Here is a 5366-nt window from a genome sequence, read left to right as displayed (position 1 = left end):
GACAGCACATCCTAAACCTGTGGCATTTATCACCAAGCATGACAAGGGTGCAGGCTCACGGGCACACCACCACCTGCATGTCCTATCCAACCCGCACACCATTCTCATTCGGGAATATATCACCTTTCCTTCACTGTGCCAGGGTCTAAAAGTGGTGGTGGCATCCATTAGTCTTGCGAGACCATGGATCTGCGCCTGGAAAGTTTCCAGGGCGCAGGCCTGGGCAAGGTTGTATGGAAGACCGGCAGTTGCCCATGCAGCAAGTCTCCCCTCTCCACAACACCGATGTTGTCCAAGGGAAGGGCAAGGGTCGATACAACTTGGTCTAAAAGTACCCCCTCCCCAACAATACTGCGGAAATAATATCACCAGAAACACACCTCAAACCAGAAACGAGAGCAGGGGTTACAAATGCAAAAGTAAGTGGACTGCAGGAAATGAGGTGGTGTGTGACCTCAATCACTGGAGGTCACCATTCTCAGAAATATATTTCATCAGTTGTTTGAGATTTTGAAGTTTACTTTCCTGGGCCTAGAAATTGTTCCGAGTTGTCTTTTGCATCTTAAAGCGACATTGTGGTCACCCTTTCATTGTGTGAAAGTCGCTTCATCAATTCCATTATTTGAGGGCATTCAAGATTCAAGATTGTTTAATGGAATTTCCAGCACACAAGTGTAAAGGAGAACAAAATAATTGTTACTCTGGATCTGATGCAGCACAAAAAAACACAATAAGGTAAAGAATACAATAATTTAAAAAAACACAATAAATATAAATACATAAGATAGCTTATATACATAGATTGATTGTATGTCCATAAAGTGATTCTAGGCACAGGAGTGTCTGTACATAAGGTAAGTGACAGGAAATGATGAATTAGTGGTGGTTGGGTGTCTGGAGGGGTGAGTTAGTGGGTTAGTAAGTGGAGGTGTTGATCAACCTTCCTGCTTAGTGAAAGTAATTGTTTTTGATCAGGTGGTCCTGGTGTAGATGCTACATAGCCTCCTCCCTGACGGGAGTGGGTCAAACAGTCCATGAGCTGGGTGAGTGTGATCATTCATGATGTTACTAGCCCTTTTCTGGCACCTTTCTGTATATATGTTCTTGATGACAGGTAGGCTGGTATCGGTGACGCATTGGGTAATTTTGTGTATCTGTAGTAGAGACTTCCTGTCTGCCGCAGTGCAGTTTCCGTACCATACAGTGATGCCACCTGTTAGGATGCTCTCTACAGCACATCTGTAGAATGATGTGAGTATGGATGTGCGTAATCCAGCTCTCTTCAGCCTCCTCAGAAAGTAGAGGTGTTGGTGAGCTTTCCTGGTTGCATAAAATATATTCTGGGACCATGAGAGGTTGTGAGAGATGTGCACACAAAGGAGTTTGAAGGCCAACGTTTATTGGTACTAGTTTATTATTGTCACATGTACAGTGAAAGGCTTTTGTTTGCATGCCATTCCTAACCATCCTTGAACAGAGAGTAACGAAGAGTGGATGACATTAGTGGGCCTAGAATCACGTGTGGGCCAGTCTGGATCAGGGTGGCAGATTTCCTCCCCTAAAGACTGTCTGTGAACCATATCATAATCCAGTGGTCTGCAAGATTCACCGAACTGGATGGGCCACTTACCCTATGTAACCCCACGTTGGAACTGACATAGTTGGTTTGAGCATGGTCTTTCCTAATGAGGTGTCTTATGTTCTTACAGTTGTCAAGACATAGCCACTGGGTGCAGAGTTGGAGAGCAACTCCTGATGCAGGAGACCGTTGCTACTGGATTATGGACACAGGATAAATGAGGGGTGGAGGACTGCTCCCTCAAGAAATAGAAGATGTCACAGGTGCCAAGTTCTTTGTGCATGGAGGCCGTGAAGGTTCTCCAGGATTAAAACCAACTGCTCCTTGCAGGGTTTTGGCAGTGAGATCTCTGTAAGAAAGCCAGTGCAGTTTCTGAGTGCCTGCACTTTGAGGAGGCTGCAATGAAAGCAATACAAAGTGAAAGTCAAAGTCAAGCTTATTGTCATGTGCACAAGTACATGTATGCACAGTTGCAACAAAAGACTTTCTTCCAGCAACATCACAGGCACATAGTGACACATGAGAAGCATTCACAAGAAAAGCATAAGTAACATAAAATATTCACAATGTTGTTGGTCTCAGGTCTACGGTGATTAAATGCTTTGAGAGGTTGAACTCCTGCTTCAGCAAGGACCTGGACCCATTGCAATTTGCCCATCACCACAATAGGTCTAAGGCAGACGCAACCTCAACGGCTCTCCACACGGCTTTAGACCACCTAGACAACACAAACACCTACGTCAGGATGCTGTTCATTGACTATAGCTCAGCATTTAATACCATCACTCCCACAATCCTGATTGAGAAGTTGCAGAATCTGGGCCTCTGTACCTCCCTCTGTAATTGGATCCTCGACTTCCTAACCGGAAGACCACAATCTGTGCAGCTTGGTGATAATATCTCCTCCTCACTGATGATCAACACCGGTGCACCTCAGGGGTGTGTGCTCAGCCCACTGCTCTACTCTCTCTATACCCATGACTGTGTGGCTAGATATAGTTCAAATGCCATCTATAAATTTGCTGATGATACAACCATTTTGGTAGAGTCTCAGATGGAGATGAGAAGGGGTACAGGAGTGAGATATACCAGTTAATTGAGTGGTGTCGCAGCAACAACCTCGCAATCAATGTCAGTAAGACGAAAGAGCTGATGTGGACATCAGGAAGGGTAAGACGCGGGAACACATACCAATCCTCATAGAGTGATCAGAAGTGGAGAGAGTGAGCAGCTTCAAGTTCCTGGTGTCAAGAATTCTGAGGATCTAACCTGGTCCCAATATATCAATGCAGCTATAAAGAAGGCAAGACAGTGGCTATCAGGAGTTCGAAGAGATTTGGTTTGTCACCTAAAACACTTGAAAACTTCTATAGATGTACTGTGGAGAACATTCTGACAGGCTGCATCAGTGTCTGGTATGGGGGGAGGTGGGGTGCGTGGGGAGCTACTGCACAGGACTGAAAGAAGCTACAGAATGTTGTAAAATGGGTCAGCTCCATCTTGGGTATTAGCTTCCATATCAAGGAACGGTGCCTCAGTAAGTTGACATCCATTATTAAGGGCCCACATCACGCAGAACATGGCCTCTTCTCATTGTTACCATTGAGAAGGAGGTACAGAAGCCTGAAAGCACACACTCAGCAACTTAGGAAAAGCGTCTTCCTCTCTGTCATACGATTCCTAAATGGACATTGAACTCATGAACACTACCTCACTTTTTTTTAATATTTTACTTCTGTTTTTGCACTATTTTATCTATTTAATATACATATACATACTTACTGTAATTGATTAATTTTATGGAATAATTTCTATATTATCATGTGTTACATTGAACTGCAGCTGCTAAGTTAACAAATTTCACAACACATGGCAGTGATAATAAACCTGATTCTGATTCTGAAAGAATACAATTAGAACAAAACAGAAGTCCATTGTAGTGCAACGTTATCAAAGTAGTCATGGTGTTGTGACTTCCACAAGTAGAGCTGTTCAAGGATGCACATTAGGTTGTACTCAAGGCCATAGATCTCAGTGAGAAAAGTTTTTGAGTGTTTGTCCCAGAACGGTTTCATGGGAACAGGATAACTAAAGCAAGAGAACAGCTACTGTAAGTAACATTGTTTTCAGGAAATTGAGGCTAAAAATCACTCTGGAGATGAAGGTTGTGAGTTGCTCTACAGTTCATATCACTTACTGGAAAGCGAAAGTGCTATGGAGATCAATAGTTCTGCTGAGAAATGAGAAAACGAGTTTTGCAACCAAAACTACCAGTCGTAAAGATACTCGCTGGGATTGTTCTGACTGGGTTCTTGATGATCAGCGATGAAAGACTTGTTTCTGTGCTGTATGGTTCAATGAGTACAAGTGTATAGATACTCCAGTACAGGTTTGGATACGTTCCAAAAGCACAACATTTTTTCAGGGTTATGCAAACAAAGTTTGAGCTTCTAAATCCACAATTAGTATACTATGAAATTTTCCAAATACACCATTTTCTTTATTTCAAACAGCTCTTCCCCTAGCATTGGTTCTGACTGATGCAACTACACTGGCTGCTGGGTGAAATGGTTGTGGGTCCAAACTTCCTCGGAGAGCACAGAATCTAGACTGCTGCTCCTACTGAGGGCACGCTGCCTTGGCAGGGGTGGGGGGCTGGATAGTGTGAGGTTAGAGATGAGGTGGCATCTGTTGCCTCCTGTGTTCAGAAACAGCATCCAGTCAGTGCAAGGTTCTACTATGTTCTCCTTCAGCTTAAAGATCTAACAACGAGGTAAGCAGAAGGGGTCAGCAATGGCTCCCGATGGAGATGGTGATTGGTGCGTTCAGACCCAGGTTGGCAGCATTAGGACCCAGGTCGGTGGTCACTCTTTATGGAAGGACTGAGTTTGTGTGGCTGCTCTCCTCGTATGCAGCCAGAAAGACGTTTCCCATATTCTGAGATTTATGTGATTATTGGACTGTATTTTATATTGGTTTCCTTCAGTTTTTTGGTGTTTTCTTTCTTCTTGACGATTGGTGTGGTTGATCTGTTCATTTGTGTGAGTAAGTTGGGGGACCTGAGGCCTTGGTGCTATTGTTACTGTTCTTTTCTGTGAGTGAGGGGGTCATGTATTGTTATGTGTAGGTGGTCGGTGATTGTTATTGTGGCTGTTTTTTGCTGCAAGGGAGAGGGATATTTTGGGGTCTGCAGGTTTTGTTTCTTTTTCATGTCGGGGGAGTTGACGTCTTTTCTTTTATCAACACCCATGGTCTTTCTGTATTTGATAGTTATCTAGAGAAAGCAAATATCAGAGTTGTATTGTACATGCATACTTTAACAATAAAATGAACCTTTGAACGAGGTCGAGGTTTGTCAATCTTTTTAAAACCTACTCCAAAATATCAATCAACTTCTGAAGGTTGTCTGCCCTTAAACTGTATGCAATATTCCAAATGTGGCCTTGTCCTTTTTAAGCTTTGAACAACTTGTTTCAATTTACATTTGAATGTCTTCAAGACATATCCTAGCCATCTAGACCTTTCAGCAAATCCATCTACCATCACTGTCTTGGATGTGCCTTAATGGTTAACATAAAATAAAGTAAATCTTAGGTGTAATTGAAATAACTGTATTGAAGTGAACAAACATCTGGCATCAACTAGAGGCAACATATCAGTCTCACAATACCGTTGACTTTTAAATGTTTCAAGGTTTAATCTTATTGCCTGTCATCTGCTAACACCTAGCTCTCTCAGTCACTCACATTACATCTGCTCTTATCAATAAATGGAGTATACTGCTTCA

The sequence above is a fragment of the Mobula birostris genome, chromosome 20, assembly GCF_030028105.1.
Source record: "Mobula birostris isolate sMobBir1 chromosome 20, sMobBir1.hap1, whole genome shotgun sequence".
NCBI lineage: Eukaryota > Metazoa > Chordata > Chondrichthyes > Myliobatiformes > Myliobatidae > Mobula > Mobula birostris.
This window is presented reverse-complemented; position numbering follows the sequence as displayed.